A 19,534-nucleotide genomic window follows, 5' to 3' on the forward strand; every position below is an offset into this window, starting at 1 on the left:
AAGTGTATAATAAAGCCCATTAAACATCCAAAACAGATAATATAATAGCATGGAACAATAAAAAATTATAGATACGTTGCAGACGTATCACTCACCCAGTGACAGAAGGGGTAGCGACACATGTATGTATTGTTGCTATTAAGGATAAAAATATGGGGTCTATTCGTACATGAATAGATCTTGTCTACATCATGTCATCGTTCGTATGGCATTACTCTGTTTCTTTATGAAGTTAATACACTAGATGCATGCTGAATAGCGGTCGATGCGTGGACTAATAGTAGTAGATGCAGGAAGGAGTCGGTCTACTAATCTTGGACGTGATGCCTATATACATGATCATTGCCTTGGATATCTCATAATTATTTGTTATTCTATCAATTGCCCAACAGTAATTTATTTACACACCATATGCTATTTTCTCGAGAGAAGCGTCTAGTGAAATCTATGGCCCCCAGATCTATCTTTTTATCATATTGTTTTCAGATCTATTATTCCAAAACCCAAAAATACCTTGCTACATTTTTTCTTTACTTTTTTTGTGTGTTTTTGCAAGATCTATTTATCCATTCTACCATAATTTTATTTATTTATTTATTGTAGAGGGATTGACAACCCCTCTTCTGCGTTGGGTTGCAAGTATTTGTTCTTTGTGTGCATGTATCATTTACATAGTGTTGCTTGGTTCTTCTACTGGATTGATTACCTTGGTTTCACAACTGAGGGAAATACTTACCATAGCTATGCTGCATCATCCTTCCTCTTTGGGGAAATACCGACGCAGTCTACGCCACGTTATGGTGCCAGTTGCATTGTAGTGCATGTCATACAAACGAGGAACTACATGCTCCAGGAATGCAAAAATCATGCGTCAGCGAGACGTCACTCACATGCACATCGGGTGCATCATGGTGGTATCAACTCATTGGGAACTGATACGTCCTCAACGCATCTATAATTTTTGATCGTTCCATGATGTTATATTATAATTCTTGTATGTTTTACAATCATTTTATATCATTTTTTGGTACTAACCTATTGACATAGTGCCCAGTGCCAGTTGTTGTTTTCTGCTTATTTTTTTACACCACAGGAAATCAATACCAAACAGAGTCCAAACACAACGGAACTTTTTATGGCTTTTTTCTGGACAAGAAGACACAAGTTAGGCCGAAGAAGTACCAGAGGGGTGCCCCGAGGGGGGCACAACCCATCAAGGTGCGCCGCCTCTTTGCTCTATAAATACCCCAATATTTCAGAAACCCTAGGGGAGTCGACGAAAATTAATTCCAGCCGCCGCAAGTTCCAGAAACACCAGATTTAATCTAGACACCATCACATAGGGGTTCATCATCTCCATTGGTGCCTCTCCGATGATGCGTGAGTAGTTCTTTGTAGACCTACGAGTCCATAGTTAGTAGCTAGATGGCTTCCTCTCTCTCTCTCTCTCTCTCTCTCTCTCTCGATTCTCAATACAATGGTCTCTTGGAGATACATATGATGTAAGTCATTTTGCGGTGTGTTTGCTGGGATCCGATGAACTTTGAGTTTATGATCAGATCTATGTTTTTATCCATGAAAGTTATTTGAGTCCTCTTTGATCTCTTATATGCATGATTGATTATAGGCTCGTACTTCTTCTCCGATATTTGGGTTTTGTTTGTCCAACTTGATCTATTTATCTTGCAATGGGAAGAGGTGCTTTGTGATGGGTTCGATCTTACGGTGCTTGATCCCAGTGACAGAAGGGGAAACGACACATATGTATCATTGCTATTAAGGATAACAAGATGGGGTCTATTTCTACATAAATAGATCTTGTCTACATCATGTCATCGTTCTTACGTTTTTTCCATGAACTTAATACACTAGATGCATGCTGGATAGCGATCGATGTGTGGAGTAATAGTAGTAGATGCAGGCAGGAGTCGGTCTACTAATCTTGGACGTGATGCCTATATAATCATCATTGCCTGGATATCATCATGATTATTTGAAATTCTATCAATTGCCCAACAGTAATTGTTTTCCCACCGTTTACTATTTTTCTCGAGAGAAGCCACTAGTGAAACCTATGACCCCCGGGTCTCTTCTTTATTATAATTGCCTTCGCGGTCTATTTTATTTGCTTTTATTTTCAGATCTATTAAACCAAAAATACAAAAAATACTTTGCTGCACTTTATTTCATTGCGATCTATTTATCCAATATATTACAACTTTATCCCGTTTCCGTGCCAATTTCTGGCGCCGTTACCCGAAAGGGATTTTCAACCCCTTTAACACGTCGGGTTGTGAGTATTTGTTATCTGTGTGCAGGAGCTGTTTACATTGTGTTGCATGGTTCTCCTACTGGTTCGATAACCTTGGTCTCATCACTGAGGGAAATACCTACGGTTGCTGTGCTGCATCATCCCTTTCTCTTTGAGGAAATACCGACGTAGTTCAAGCAAACATCAGGAACACATGCGTGCACTGTCTCCCTAGGGTGTAGTCAACATGTTATTTGTAGATACAAGACTGATCTATATTAGGAAACTAGGGCCAACACCTCCTTAACCCTATCCATTTTCATATACGAAACCTAGGAGCAATTAACTGTACACGGGATCAATTATAAATAAGAAAAGCTCAGGATTTCATCCTTATTTCTTTGTGTGTCAAATTACTTTCTTTTTACGTTGGCGTGATCGACTATTTCCACCACAAGCTCTGACTCCTCAACCCTTGACCGTATTAAATGCCGACAAAGCTTGCTTATGAGTATGTCATCCCAACTAACTCATCTCTGAGCCTTCGTCGAGTGGGCTCTCTTCAATCTTTCTAGTACAATGCATTTTCTTAATTCCCGTGTCTTTTGTATTGTTGCCTATGGCGTAGACTTTTCATTGCAGTTCATCGTGGATTTAATGCCGTCGTCGAGTTTTTTTCCCACCTACTGAAAACAAGCATATGTTGTTTTAACTTGGTCGCCGCCTACACTTCTTCTTTTACCTTTTCTTTGTCCTTCCACTCCCACCCGTGCATGCTAACCTTGTCTCCTCCTACGGTAACTAGACTTCTTTCTGGCCCATGTTCTTTTAATAGACCGTTCATCGCTACTCCACCGCACCTCTCTCCTTGACTACTGTTACCCCCTTGCGTTCCTATCTTAGTGTACCCTCCACGCGCCTCGCCTCCAACCATGGCCGTGGGGATCTCTTTCCTTGAAGAGTCCCTAATTTATACCAAACAATTTTACCTATTTACAGTTTATTCTACAACTAAACCTTAATTAGTATTTTTGTTGGTGCATTTTTCAACATACAATTTAAGCTAGTATAATTATATCTTATTTAACAACTTTTACCATTGAATTATTCAAATGCATATAAATTAATTGTTTATCATTACACAATTACATATGTAACATCATGAATATCCTGGTTTTTAAGTACATGCAAATTGCATTATTTTTTCAGAATTGAGTATGCAACATTCGAAAGAATCTTTTGTTAATATGGCTTTAATATAAACGTAAGGGGAAAAGGTCACAACCGTACACGTTTCCTCTGAAAACACAGCTTAATCGCAGAGGCTCACATACATGTTCTAGTTAGTTTCACTATCATGTTTTTTTTAGAAAAGGGGTGACTCCCCGGCCTCTGCACCAGAACGATGCATTCCACATTTATAGATAAAAAAGGTTCAACAAGGTCTCAAAGTCTAGAAAAGTAAATAAAGGCGAGCTCACACAGAGCCTCAACTCTAAAGACAAAAATGCCACAGAGCCACAACCGGCTGGCAAGAAAAAGATAGGAAAACTAATCGCCTATCCTATTACATGACCGCCATCCAAACCGGTTGAAGATATCCCGCGCTACCATCTCCCAGCGGACAGATCCAGTAACCAAACGCTCCTTGGCCTCCGTCGGAGTGAGTAAGGACCACAAACGGATCAGCGCCGTAGCTCGGAAAAGAACCTGCAAAAAATGAATAGTTGTTGTTCTGTTAAAAGCCAAATCATTCCTGCAGTTCCAAATTGCTCATAACAACGCACATAGTCCAACACGAATGTGACTAGCTGTATCGGACTCTATCCCAGCAAGCCACATTCCAAACAACGAACCAACCGTATTCGGAGGAGTAATGTTAAAGGCAATTTGCACAGTGCGCCACAAAACTCTCGCCAACGGGCACTCAAAGAAGAGATGCTTAATGGTCTCGTCCCGATCACAGAAACTACACCTAGTAGAGCCTGTCCAATTGCGCTTAACCAGGTTGTTCTTTGTCAAAATGACTTGTTTATGTACAAACCACATAAACACTTTAATCTTCAAAGGAACTTTAACTTTCCAAACATGTTTGGAACTAGGAATAACACTAGAGTTAATGACATCGATATACATCGACTTAACCGTGAACACTCCAGACCTAGTAAGTTTCCAGCACAACTGATCGGGCTGATGATCTAACTGAACCTCCATCAGTCTAGTCACCAAATGAAGCCATGCTTCCCACTATCACCAACAAGCACCCTCCAAAACTGGATATTAAGGGGGAGTATAATGTGAGTACGTGTGTGTTTAGTATTAATAGAAGTTTTGCTACATGGTTCTACAATGTTTGAGTCTGACGGACATACTCACCGTGATTTGGAGGATATTAATGTCCGACTTAGTTATAACTAAATAGAGGATTTTATTATATGCCATGTGTCTATTGGTTGTTTGCTCTTGTCTTCCCCTGCCACACTCACTCCTCGTGTTTTGGTCAACATGTTATCTATGGTTCTTAGGGCCGACAATTCATACATGCATGCTTCTCCATGGACTTGAAATGAGAATATTTATTACTTACATGAGTATCTGTTAAATGTTCCTACGTTGGAGCATTGTTCGCCTAGTTTTGATTTAGTTCACATAAAGCCAGGGTACCCAATGTCATTACCTTGTTGTAGGTGTTGTCTCCGTGCTGATGTTTTGACCTTGATTTGTGGTGGTTAGTCTCAACATTCCTGATCAAAATCATTGTCTTGTTTGTTTGCTGGACGCGATGGTGGCAACCCGAGTGTGTTCATCTCTTCTTTAAGATTTGCCACGGAAGAAGTCCGACTTATTCATAGGCGTGACTTCATATTTTAATGGTTCTGGATAGTTATCCTCGTCTTGCAATCTGCTAGTTGATAATTTTCATTTCATTGTCTTGCATCAACTTTAATGAAGATGACTATGTGTATCACAATGACCTTGATTTATGGTGGTTAGTCTCAGCATTCATGATGAAAATCATTGTCTTGTTTGTTTGCTGGACGCGATGGTGACAACCTGAGTGTGTTCATCTCTTCTTTAAGATGTTGCCGCGGAAGAAGTCCGACTTATTCGTAGGCATGACTTCATATTTTAATGGTTCTGCATAGTTATCCTCCTCTTGCACTTTGCTAGTTGATAATTTTCATTTCGTTGTCTTGCATCAACTTTAATGAAGATGACTATGTGTATCACAATGCTGCTGGCGGCTTGCAGTGCCAGCTCACTTGTCCTAGGTACTGTGAGTATTATTTTATCCTTTTGAAAGGTAGCCCAGTTGGAGAAATGCCCTTTGGTTCCTAAATATATCCGATATGAGGAAAACATATTAATAGTTTTAAAAAGTCAAAGAAGTTAAAAAGTTATTTTTGAATAAACTTGACTTTCTTTTGCACTACTACAAAAAATTAGCCTAATGTTTTTTATTTTTTGCCCTAAAGTCAATGGCCTTTTTCTTTCATGGATTATTTTATGGATACAATGGTAGGTCAAATTTATTTCAAAAACTTTTTCAGAATTTGTATTTTTCTGATTATTAATTCTTTTTCCATATATGGTGTATACACACCCAGCAATCGTCCGCCCAGTTGAATGTTACACGTGTAAAGATACATGTTCCCTCACTCAAAAAAAAAAGTCTGGGAATATTTGTTACTTGAACCACCAATTTAGTATACGCACTGCTTCGTCCAATCATATACTGTATTTAAAACCAATGAAGTAATAAAGTAACTAAATCACCCACGAGTATCCATTTCCGAACCCGGGCTCATCTGCACCCGGTGAACAGTAAATTTCTAAAAACACTAAAAGTATTCAAAAAAATCTGATTTTTTTTGCATGTAAGTTGATTGAGTGCGTGATGTGCGTGCCAAATTTCAAATTACTTGGACATCTCAGTTGTTCTCGGCAAAAAAAGAACCAGGTCCAAACCGTGCACAAACAATAATTCTTTTAACATACCTTAAATTTGTTTTTTTTTGCTGAGAGCTACTCAAACCTCCAAATGCTCTAAAAATTGACACAGACATCACGCACACAGTGATCTTTCTCCCCAATTTATTTCGGAATTTTCAATATTTTTAATGATATTATTGTTCACTCCTGAGCCTGGCACCCAGGGGAATCGTCTGAACAATATACCCCGTTCTCTTGGAGTTAATTGCTACAGAGTCCTAGCTCCTCTCCCCCAAAAAACTTAGGGTTCCTCTGCCTCTTGCCGGCGCCGATGCCGGTCCGACTCGTCTTGGTTTTTAGATATTTCTTTGAGTTATGTTAGTGTTTTTTTCCTGCTCAGGAAGGCGAGAGAACGACGACTCTTCGAAGATGGAATAAGGTTCTCCCCACCTAGCCCCGTTCCAACGACACATCTAGCATAGTGTGTTGGCGTGTGGAGGTGTGTCTCCAGTGGATCTGTCTTTGGTGGATCTACTCCGATCTGATCGTCGGTCGTCTATGTTCATCTGTCTTAAGGTTGGATCCTTCCGATCTATGCTACTCTTCATTGACGATGGATGCTGTTCTGGTGCGCTGGTCCTATGAGGTCTTAGCACGACAACTTCCCGACTGTTTACTACAATAAGTTTTGCTCTGCTTCGGCGAGGGAGGGGCGATAACGGTGGTGAACATTCGTCTTGCTTCAGTGGTTGTAGTCGTCGCTAGATGATCTATGGATGCGGATGTAATTTTTATTATTTTCGGTGTTCGTTGTATTAAGATGAATAGATTGGAAGTTTTCTGGAAAAAAGTTGATCAAACAACACATGATACAAAGTGAGGTTCCATGAGAACGTTGCAGTGACTATTTTGTTTTGCTTCTTCTTCCAAATGATAAGATCCACGTGGAATATAACAATTGGAAAAAGTTGGAACATCAAAATTACCGAGCTTATATGAGCACCGCTAAAACATAATAACTCTAAAAAACCATGATAATCATGTACAGCCCCTCAATAATAAAATTACAGAGTAATAGTAATCATGTAGCACTGTTTTCGCTTTTTATTTTTTGGTCTCTTTTCTTTAATAGGAAACTGATAAGAGAATTCACATATGGTAGTCCCCACTTAAAGCAGCAACAATTTTTACAGTCTCCCCCGGCTGCTTGAAATGCATACACAACTCATGGCCGTGAGTAGCCATATTAAGAAAAGCGAGCTTCTAATAGGCATCTCGCTTGAATGAATTCTGCAAAGAAACCCAGATGAATTGTTTACTTGCAGAGTTGCAGGGCGGTAAAGAGGGACGCGCGTAGTAGTAACACAGCATTTGAGAAGGCGATTCAGTTTGAAAGGCATGCGTTTTATACAGCAATAGAGCCGTCAGAGAGCAGGATGTACATATTTGGCACTTCCAAGGCCGGGAGCTAAGTGAACTGAATACTTGTTCGGATCATGCACTTCAAAACAAAGATGCATAGTTTTCCTAATCTACAGTATTGAGCATGGATGACGATTTCAAGATGCGTAGACTTGTTCTTATTGCAGTCAAAATTCGATTGGACCGTGCTTGCGCATACAACGCACGGCCGTACAGTTAGCACTTCAGAGAACATATACTTCTGCTGTTACACAACATCGCATCATTGGGCAGGATTCAACTGAATCATGAGGATCGAGCCAAAGTATATCCAATGCTGAATCATGAAGATCTCGACAAATATTGGACACAACACAAATACTACTCAGTAGCAATGGTCAAATGAGTCGTCAGAGCTCACCCCCCTTCCCCTCGCGTGACCCTCGCGTGGTCTCTCTGAGGCGACTCGAGGGTTCCCAACCCTAGCGCCGCCACCCCCCTTCCCCACTCCTCCTTCCACTCCGCCGTTGCCGCCTGAGGTGCGCCCCTGGCTCGCGCGCGCGTCATCTATGATGGTGGCGGCGGGGATCTGGCTGCTCTGCATCTCGTGGAGGGCCTAGGGCACCGGGGCGGCGGCCCTGGATGGTGTGCCCGGCGTGGATCCCTCGGAAGGTGGCGCCGCTGGGCGCTGGATGGCTGTCCTCTTGGCTGCGTGGGTAGCAAGGGGGCAGCGGACGTGGGTCGCGACGCGGTGGTCTCCTCGCGGACCGCATCGGCGTCTTGTGGAGAAGGCCCGCCTCATCTTGCCCGATCTGCTCGATCCCCTTCTGATTCCGGTGGCCGGCGTCCCTCTTGGTGCTGTCCTTCGGCTCGGGTGGTTTGGAGTTCGAGGTTGTGAGTTGGAACCGGGGTAACCCCTCGGCCAGCGTGGCGGCCACAGCGAAGTCGACGCCTTTGGCGCCGATCCCCTCCTTGGAGGCTTCGGTGAGGTTCCCCTCCTCCTCTTCCTGCCCCCTGCTTAGTGAAAACTTGGTCCCCTGGTTGGGCGGCGACGGCGTTGCGACGTCGTATTCCTTCTTGGAGGCGTCGTCCGGGGATAGCAGTGGTGGCGGGTGTGCAGTGGTGGTTCTGGTGGCGGCGGCTGGTGGCTTGTGCCGGCCTTGTTCACTTGCGGCTGCTTCAACGGCTTTCGTCCTGCGCCGTGTGTAGGGTGATGGCATTAGCGCTGCTTCGCAGCTGCTGTTGCCTTTGAGCTGTTCTGTCTAGCGCTCTGTATCAGTACATGCCGTGGTGGAGCGGTACTTCATCTCACTCATTGTTGGCGGCGAAGATCGGCGGCATGGCGCTGTGGAGGTGCGCCGCCCAATGCGCGGAGATGAACTCGTGCAGGAGGAGGTTGTTGTCTGGCGTCATGGTGACGTCGATGGCGGAGTGGCCTACACAAGGTAGAAGACTCAATATATTCTGAAGACGGACCTGTGGAAGATGGCTGCGAGGACACAAGAGTGTGTCTGACCGGATTGTGCCCCAGATTCGGTATGTGGCTCGGCTGGGGCTTCCGGCTTTTGATGTTAGGTTTAGGTGAGTGGTTTTGGTAGTGGCCCAACTAGCATCCCTTCATCATATGGATAAGAGTAGCGGCATATGTTGTCGAGATGGTGGATTCAGGAATATTGTTTGTAATACTTTATAAGGTCCTCGAGAATAATTTAAAAAGTGGCCTTATGCATTTCCCAGATGCAGAGGCCGGGGGTCATCCTCCTTTTCGAAAAAAAAGCAATGAACAATGTGACCCATAGGAGGTTAATACGAAGCAGGCTTTCAGGCCTGGATTTTTCGTTCATTGCATATCAACCGTTTTTATAGGTTAAAAAAGAATACCATTGACATTGGGTCACATACTCACATCTTCAGTGATATGCACTGGAGTGATCGGAACCATGGAATGTGTTTTCCAGTTGCACCAACAGGCCAAAAATAAAAGAAGACCATGGTTCAGACATGCTCGGTTTCACCTGACGAATCAGATGTACCATGTGGCGACCCAAGTTGACATCAAGCGTTTCATCACTACGATGGTCTTTCTATATATTGTGGGGTGAGAGAGGCTCGAACTCTCGACCTCAGGATCACTCTCAGCTATGAGACCTACGCGCTAGCCAACTGCGCCACCACCCCACTTGTTGCACAGGAAGCGAAACAAACATCCTTGTTAAGCAAACCCAATAACGACCGCAGTTATTTGACACTAGTACCATACATGCTTCAGTTTTCCGGTCGTAATCAGTAGCCCAGTGTTCATCCATGCTTGTTGCTTGATAGATTCGAGGTAACTACGCAAAGCTTTCACGCATCAGGCAGGCAAAAGAAGATGATGGAGGTGCTCAGAGCGTGATGCCGCCGCCGCCACCGGACTGGTCGTCGTCGTCAAAGGTGGAGGAGTAGACGGCGTAGAAGGCTAGAAGCACCAGACGAGGCCGATGGAACCCAGAAGGACCCACCCCAGCAGGTCGTTGCTCAGCCCGGTGGCCTCACTTGACATCCGCTCGTCCACCAGCGCCAGCGCCGAGGCCAGCATCGGGGCTGCTGACGCCGCCGTGGTGCTCGCCACGGCGAGCAGCGGCACGCCCTTGGCCACCACCGGAGCAAGAGCCGAAGACACCCTCTTGCTGCACCTGCACCTCAGCCTCTCGGCCCTGGCCACTCTCAGCTGAGGTAGCCCTGCGGTGTCGTCTCAGTGTTAATCGTAGCTACTTAACATCTCCAATGGGGCTACTAATTGGCACCTTTGACATCACAGATTTCGTGTTGGAAAATTCGACAGAGGTTAGTTAGACTCGTTCAGACACTGAATCACACAATCAACTTGACTCCCGGAGGAAGCAACTGTGCACGCCGGGCGTCAGGCATGAACGCAGCGTACCTCCAACTTGTGTTTCTCCAAGGAAAGCCAACAGACATAAGTATCAGAAGTGTAGGGTTGCACTATACAACAAAAGAGGGTTATTTATAGATTTGGCACGGCAAGAACCTATGGCTGCAGAAAGATAGATAGACAAAATGTGCATTTTTATTTGGCGGCATAGGTTCCCTTGGATTTCCATCAATGAAAAAAATAACGTGCTATAACAAAATAGCGTGATGTACTCCCTCTATTTTTATTTACTCCGCATATTAGCTTTGGTCAAAGTCAAGCTTTGTAAACTTTGACAAAATTTAGACAAAAAATATTAACATATACAATAACAAATCAATACATTTGGATTCATTATTGAATGTACTTCCACATCATATAGATTTGTTATGATAAATATTTATATTCTTTTCAAGTTGCTCAAACTTTAGAAAGTTTGGCTTCAGTCAACTCTAATATGCGGAGTAAATAAAAGGGAGGGAGTACTATTTTGTATGGTTTTTATGAATAATTAATAAAATGGTTACATGCATCAGGCCATGACATGCTATTAACGAGACATTGTACATCAATTTATTTAGCATGACATCGCTCAAAACGCTATGGCGCGTTATTTTTTCACAGATTTTCATGCACACAGGTTCTCTGACTTCTCTCCTCCAGTTCCACTCCACCTCAAACAAAACAAACAAAAATAAGTCTAGGGAATTCTTTGGCACATGCTCATCCTTCACTCAAGGAGTGGGTAGTAGCACACATACCTACCTTCCGTGCTTGACGCGCGGCGATGACAATCATCTGGTTCAAGTTTTCACTTTTGTACACTACTGCAATTTGGTTGTCCATCATCTCTGGCATGAAGATCATGTTGCCAGTCAACATAGGCGCTGGCTTCTTACCAGCATATACCTTTGAGTGTCTGCGTCTGTATCGACTCAATTCAATAACAATCAAAGAACATATGTACTCAGAACTTTATATCATACATTTACGGAGCCGCTATGAGACCATGGGTAGCCCCCCCCCTCTCCGAAAATAATAGGGTCGACCCTGCGCCATCATATCGGTGGCGCATCCATCCGCTAGCAACAATCTCTCAACATCGGCCAGGCCAACATTGTCGTCATGGCCAGAGATCCACCACGCTAACATCCCCATTCGTAAAGATGGCGCCCCTCTGCCTGCAGCAGAGTTAGACATTGAATCGGTGGTCTGGGTGCGTCCTGTAGGGCGCTTCGGTCCTCCAAGGTTGTGGCAGCTCGATGGTCATCGTCACGAGAGGCATCCAACGCGGCGGTCATTTGGATGCATGGGTTCGATGGATCCAACACATGGTTCTTGCATTGCAGTATGACTGTTCGCCAGGGGTGATTGACTCGTTTTTTTTTAGCATCAGTACAGACACAAGCGCTTATATACACGCGCATACACTCACCCCTAAAAACGCACACACGCACACACTACCCCTATGAGGACCTCCGAGAGACTGAGCCGACATATCATCTTGAGATTTATGAAGCAACCGTAGGCGCCTCGGCATCGACGGGAACGTCTCCTCCCACTGAAAGCGCATCGCTGGAAATCCTAAAATAAATCCAGGAATAATGCGAGCACCAGGATTTGAATCCTGATGGGTTGGGGATACCACTGTCCACCTAACCATCTCAACCACAGGTTGATTCGCGGTGATTGACTCGTTGGGTTGCGTGCTCAAGCAGCATGTTGGGCAACCCTGACGAGCACAACTGTGCATAGATCCAGCACCGGCCCAGAGGTGGCGACACAATTGTGGTGCGATCACTTGGAGGTGGCACTAAGGAGGATCCAGGCCGGAGATCGACCTTGGCATGTGTCCCCTCCCAGGCGTCCATGGGTGAACCCCAGAGCTGGTGGTGAATGTCTCATCGGTGGTGGTCGGCTCGGATTTAGCATTCCTATGTGCAGACCAAATTCAACGGTGTGCTGTTTGGTTCAGGTTGGTAGCAACGAGGTTTGCCGGATCTGGCGCGATGCACCAAGCATTGGCTCAGTTGCATTGGGTGTATGTGCAAGGTGCAACCCTCCTCTCCTTCACTACACCGGCAAACGTCGCCGAAGCGGCACATCTAGTTGTGACGACTACTAGACCCTACCGCCAGGGTCTACGGCGGTAGATTGTGAAAACCTACGTATTTTTTTTTTGCATTTTCAAGCATTGTTGAGGAAATCGTTAACTGGTAGCTGCTCGGTTGGCTGACGAGTAGGGGATTAATAGGCTAATCGCCAAGTTAATCAGCCATTTAATCAATTAATTAGACGATTTATCGGTTTATCGGCTACTCGGTAACCCTACGAATAGGGATTAATCGGCAAGTTAACTGGTTAAGTAGACGAATTCTTGAACAGGGTTTTCAAGTAATAGAATAACCTTGCATTGGCGAAGGACCCTACCGCCAACGAACTGGGCGGTGGGTTATTGCACCCTACCACTGTGTAGAGCCATTATGCCACGTCAGCGAGGAACCCGTGACATGATGGCGGTTGCCTTCCTCCTGCCAGGTTTTCGGCGGTAGGAAAATGGCCAGATCCCGAAATATTATCAAACGTGGGTTATATCCGGCTAAACTTTGTGCAAAGGATCATAACACCGGACTGTGCATCTACCGATAAACTAGTGATCTATATCCACGTCATGTTGTTGGTCCGTGCAGTAGAATTTTTGTTTGGATCATTTTTTTTGAGCATCAGTACAGACACAGACGCTCATATACACGCGCATACACTCATCCCTATGAACGTACACACGCACACCCTACCCCTATGAGCACCTTCGAGAGACTGAGCCGGCATATCATCTTGAGATTTACGAAGCCACCGTAGGCGCCTCGTCGTCGATGGGAACGTCTCCTCCCACTGAAAGCGCATCGCCGGAAATTCTGAAATAATCCAGGAATAATGCGAGCTCCAAGATTTGAACCCTGGTGGATTGGGATACCATTCTCAACCACAGGTTAATTCGCGTTCGGATCATTTTTGTTTGCTGCGCACCACGTGCCCCACTGCGAGCGTCTTTAGGTGGATTCTTTGGGCAGGACACGTTCCTTGTCATGCATGTTGCTCACATTTTTCACGCACGCATGAGCGTTGGTCTGGTAAATCAACGATGGCCATGTCCAAGAGTGCCAAAATCCCAACCTCACGATACAAAACAAAAAGAAACACAGCTTCATTTTATTTGATTAATCATAAGGGAAACAAAAAGAAAAGTGAAAACAAAAGATTGCGACATCAGTTGTAGCAAGAAATAAACAAACCGCGCTCAAAAATTCAGACAAGACAACATCACGATACTCAGACGAGACGCCTTTCAGTGGCGTGGTGGGCACCGGAAATCGGTGGGGCAGACCTTGCCGCAGTTGTTGAGGACGAGGCGGAGGTTGACGGGGAGGTGGAGCTTGAGGCCGAGCACATCGGCGTCGATATTTGCGCAGAGGGAGAGCGCCGCGTCCAAGCCGATGAGCCCGTCGAGGAGCGAGCAGCAAGTCTCATCGCGCGGCACGTTCAGCTTGAGCTTGAGCAGGCCCAGCACGTCCGCGCACGCCTTCAGCTTCAGCCCGTCCTTGGGGCACGACCCCTCTTAGCCGCCGTGGGAGCTCGCTGAGGCCACGATCACCAGCCCGACGGCCAGGAGGAGCAGCGCTCTGGGTGCCATGGCCATCTGCGACGGAGCAGGTGGTAGCGTAAGTGCAAGCTAGTGCGTGCGATCGAGTTGTGCTTGTGCTTGTGCTTGTGCTGTGCGCTTGCTCTGTGTGTGAGTGAGTGTGTGCATGGCGAGTGGTATTTATAGATGGAGATCCTGTGTGAGGCTGCTCGCCTCCGGTGGGAAAGCGGTGTGAGATGAGATGGTGCGTGCCTGCTCGCCTCCCTCGATTTGGACTCGTATGCACATATGCATCCGTGACTGCTTCGAATGTGTTTATCTTCCGACTGCATGTTACCTCCAGTGTTCATGTGTTTGTTTGCTTACTGGGTTAAGCATGTGGCATCGGTCGGCATGCAGTTAGTGGTGACTGCGTAAATTTGGTGATCCAGGAAGAGAGTTGGTTCAGAATTTAGATGATGGCGACCAGGGGATGGGGATCAATCGCATCAGGGCTTCAACCTAGCTACAAAGACAGAAATAATATCACGGCCTGGTACCATATGTTAGCTGGTACCGAACTTCCATCTGTTGATGTAGTTCTAGCTGTGGAAACACTCCAATGCGTCCCTCAAAACGTTTAGTGCTGTAATTCCTTGCAGTTTCCGTAAACAATTTTAGAAGATTCATCCGCGACAATGTCAAAGAGAGGAGAAATGTGGCCATCTTGCCAAAGACCCTTTTTATTATTCCTAAGGACATCTCCAATGCCAACCCTCAAACCGCACGCATAAGTTTGAACCGCGTTGTTCGGACGTGTTTTACCATCCAATGCGGCCCTGCATCGGTCCGCCGGGCGGTCTGGACATGTTTTTTTTCCCGCAAACCGGACAAACTAGAAGGACTTTGCGGGCGTCCGGATCGCTGCCACGCTCGCTCCTGGCCGCCCTGGCCCACAAAAAACCCTTCTCCCTCGCCCGTGTGCGTTCCCACCCTGCGTCAACGGCCCGCATTCATGCCGCTGTAGAGCGGCCGCTCCGCAATGATGCCAGCCCAGAGCGGGAGCAACCTCTCACTGGCGTCGACATTGGAGTGTCCTGCCGGCCGAGGGAGATGCCCGTGACGCATCCCCGGTGTCTGCGCCTGTTCAATGCCGGAGCGGTGTTTGTTGTACGGGACAAGACGGGTATGTACCACACCCATTCAATACCCGTCCATACATGTGCCGCCATTAAGCAGACTTGCCGACCGAGAAACCAACATAACCCACAAGTATAGGGAATCGCAATAGTTTTTGAGGGTAGAGTATTTAACCAAAAGTTATTGATTCGACACAAGGGGAATGATACGTCTCGAACATATCTATAATTTTTGATTGTTTCATGCTATTATATTATCTATTTTGGATGTTTATGCATTAATATGCGATTTTATATTATTTTTGAGACTAACTTATTAATCTAGTGCCCAATGCCAGTTGCTGTTTTTCCTTATTTTTGGCTTTTAACAAAAATCAATATCAAACGGAGTCCAAACGAAATAAAATTTTACGATGATTTTTGTTGGACCAGAAGAAACCTAGGAAGCTTCGGGAGGAGGCCAAAAGACCTATGAGGAGGCCACAAGCCCTAGGGGGGCGCCCGAGGGGGGGGGGCTAGGCTTGTGGGCCCCTCGAAGACCTTCCAACCCTAACCCACCACTATAAATTATCAAATATTCCCCCTACGTCAGAGGGCACATCAAAAATACTTTTCCGCCGCCGCAAGCTTCTGTTCTCTTGAGATCTCATCTTGGAGCCTTTTTTGGCACTCCGCCGGAGGGGGATTCGATCACGAAGGGCCTCTACACCAACCTTGCTGCCCTTCCGATGGTGCGTGAGTAGTTTACCACATAATTAATGGTGCATGGCTAGTAGCTAGATGGCTTCTTCTCTCTCTTTGGTCTTGAATACAATGCTCTCCTCGATGTTCTTGGAGATCTATTCGATGTAATCTTCTTTTGCGGTGTGTTTGTTGAGATCCGATGAATTATGAATTTATGATCAGATTATCTATGAATATTATTTGAGTCTTCTCTGAACTCTTTTATGCATGATTGAGATAGCTTAGTATTTCTCTTTGATCTATCGATTTGGTTTGGCCTACTAGATTGGTTTTTCTAGTAATGAGAGAGGTGCTTTCTGATGGGTTCAATCTTGTGGTGTCCTCACCCAGTGAAAGTAGGGGTAGCGAGGCACATATTGTATTGTTGCCATTAAGGATAAAAAGCTGGGGTTTATATCATATTGTTTGAGTTTATCCCTCTATATCATGTCATCTTGCTTAAGGCGTTACTATGTTCTTATGAACTTAATACTCTAGATGCAGGCAGGAGTCGACCTATGCGTGGAGTAATAGTAATAGATGCAGAATCGTTTCGGTCTATTTGTCAGGGACCTGATGCCTATATTCATGATCATTTCCTTAGATATCATCATAACTTTGTGCTTTTCTATCAATTGCTCAACAGTAATTTGTTTAGCCACCGTATGTTGTCTTCAAGAGAGAAGCCTCTAGTGAAACCTATGGCTCCCGTGTCTATTTTTCATCATATATTTTTAGATCTATAAAACTAAAAACCCAAAAATACCTTGCTGCAATTTATTTATATTTACTTTATTTTTCCTTTTACTTATCTTTTATATCTATCTCTATTAGATCTCACTCTTGCAAGTGACCTGAAAGGATTGACAACCCCTTTTTCACGTTGAGTGCAAGTGTTTGTTAGTTTGTGCAGGTGCTTATATTGGGGACTTGTTTGTGCCTCCTACTAGATTGATAACCTGGTTCCTTACTGAGGGAAATACTTATCTCTACTTTGCTGCATCATCCTTTCCTCTTCAAGGGAAAAATCAACGCAAGCTCAAGAAGTAGCAGGGAGGCAAAGAATATTTGAGAGTATTAGTAGTTGAGTTGTTAATTCAACCACACTTGGAGAACTAAATATCTGCAACAAGGTGATTGGTAGCACAATAGTATGATAGTTTGATAGCAGTACTAACAGTAGCAATAGTAACACTAACAACAGTAGTAGCAGTTTTTGTACTAATTGTAACATCAGCAACAGTGAAGTAACTTAGCAAAGATCAATATATGAAAAGCGCAGGCATTGGATCAGTGATGGATATTTGTGCTGGATGACATTCATCATATAACAGTCACAACCTAGAGCGATACACAATAGCACCAATTCATCAATGTAATGTAGGCATGTAGTTCATATATAGTCATACGTGCTTATAATAAAAACTTGCATGCCATCTTTTGTCCTGGCAGCGGGGTCCATAAGGAAACTAAGGGATATTAAGGTCGCCTTTTATTAGAGAACTGTAACAAAGCATTAACATATACTGAATACATGAACTCATCAAACTACGATAATCACCGGAAGTAATCCCAACTATTGTCACTTTGGGGTATGCGGATCATAACACGTAATAGGTGCATATAACTTGCAAGACAGGATCAAGAACTCAAATATATTCATGAAAACATAAAGGGTTCAAATATGAAATCATGGCACTCGGCCCTAGTGACAAGCATTAAGCATAGCAAAGTCATAGCAACATCAATCTAAGAACATATAGTAGATGATGTCGCTTGAAACTACGTCGGTATTTCCCCAAAGAGGAAGGGATGATGCAATACAACTATAGTAGGTATTTCCCTCAGTTATGAAACCAAGGTATCAATCCAGTAGGAGAACCAAGCAACACTATGTAAATGGTACCTGCACACAAAGAACAAATACTTGTAACCCGACGCGTAAGAGGAGTTGTCAATCTCTCCTCGGGCAAAAGATAGATTGGTGTGCATGTTTTGGATAAATAGATCTCACAATAACAAAAAATAAAATAAGTAAAGAAAAAGTGTAGCAAGGTATTTTTGGGTTTTTGGAATAATAGATCTAAAAATAAAAGCGAATAAAAATAGATCTCAAAGCAAATATAATGAAGAATAGACCTGGGGGCTGTAGATTTTACTAATGTCTTCTCTCAAACAAAGCACACGGTGGGTAAACAAATTACTGTTGGGAAATTTATAGAAGATCGAATGATTACGACGATATCCAAGGAAATGATCATTATATAGGCATCACGTCCAAGATTAGTAGACCGAATCCTGCCTGCATCTACTACTATTACTCCACACATCGACCTCTATCCAACATGCATCTAGTGTTGGAGAACGTAGTAATTTCAAAAATTTCTCCTACGCACACGCAAGATCATGGTGATGCATAGCAACGAGAGGGGAGAGTGTTGTCCACGTACCCTCGTAGACCGAAAGCGGAAGCGTTATGACAACGCGGTTGATGTAGTCGTACGTCTTCACGATCCGACCGATCCAAGCACCGAACGTACGACACCTCCGAGTTCAGCACACGTTCAGCTCGATGACGATCCCCGGACTCCGATCCAGCAGGGTGTTGGGGATGAGTTCCGTCAGCACGACGGCGTGGTGACGATGATGTTCTACCGATGCAGGGCTTCGCCTAAGCACCACAACAATATGACCGAGGTGGAATATGGTGGAGGGGGGCACCACACACGGCTAAGGAACGATCACGAAGATCAACTTGTGTGTTATGGGGTGCCCCCTGCCCCCGTATATAAAGGAGGGAGGGGGAGGTGCGGCCGGCCCCTAGGGGTGCGTCTGGAGGAGTCCTACTCCCACCAGGAGTAGGACTCCCCCCTCTTGCCTTGTAGGAGAAGGAAAGGGGGAAGGGGAAAGAGGAAAGGGGGGCGCCGCTGTTGGGGAACGTTGCAGAAAATTAAAAATTTTCCTACGGTTTCACCAAGATCCATCTATGAGTTCATCTAGCAACGAGTCATGGGAGAGTGATTGCATCTACATACCACTTGTAGATCGCGTGCGGAAGCGTTCAATGGAACGGGGATGATGGAGTCGTACCCGCCGTGATTCAGATCACCGATGACCTAGTGCTGAACGGACAGCACCTCCGCGTTCAACACACGTACGGAGCGGATGACGTCTCCTCCTTCTTGATCCAGCAAGGGGGAAGGAGAGGTTGATGATGATCCAGCAGCACGACGGCGTGGTGGTGGATGCAGCAGAACTCCGGCAGGGCTTCACTAAGCAACTACGGGAGGAGGATGAGGTGTTGCAGGGAGGAGGGAGGCGCCAGGGCTTATGGGTGCGGCCACCCCTCCCTCCCCTCCCTTTATATAGGTGCAAGAGAAGGGGGGAGGGCGCAGCCTTGCCCCTTCCTCCAAGGAAGGGGTGCGACCAAGGGGGGAGGAGTCCATCCTCCCCAAGGCACCTCGGAGGTGCCTTCCCCTTTTAGGACTCTCCCTTCCCCAAGTCTCCTTGGCGCATGGGCCTCTTGGGGCTGGTGCCCTTGGCCCATATAGGCC

General features: G+C 45.1%; 1 non-coding gene and 2 pseudogenes across 1 annotated transcript; all 3 read right to left on the reverse strand.

The window, feature by feature from the left end:
* Positions 1–9,679: 9,679 nt before the first annotated feature.
* On the reverse strand, positions 9,680–9,763 carry TRNAM-CAU (transfer RNA methionine (anticodon CAU)). The gene is given in 2 exon segments: positions 9,680–9,715; positions 9,726–9,763. It is a non-coding gene; the product is annotated as a tRNA-Met (tRNA).
* A 206-nt stretch (positions 9,764–9,969) lies between these two features.
* LOC123080046 (photosystem II reaction center W protein, chloroplastic-like) lies at positions 9,970–11,381 on the reverse strand (annotated as a pseudogene).
* Positions 11,382–13,845: 2,464 nt separating this feature from the next.
* LOC123095946 (cortical cell-delineating protein-like) lies at positions 13,846–14,196 on the reverse strand (annotated as a pseudogene).
* Between the last annotated feature and the right edge of the window lie 5,338 nt (positions 14,197–19,534).

This window comes from Triticum aestivum, chromosome 1B, assembly GCF_018294505.1.
Source record: "Triticum aestivum cultivar Chinese Spring chromosome 1B, IWGSC CS RefSeq v2.1, whole genome shotgun sequence".
Lineage (NCBI taxonomy): Eukaryota > Viridiplantae > Streptophyta > Magnoliopsida > Poales > Poaceae > Triticum > Triticum aestivum.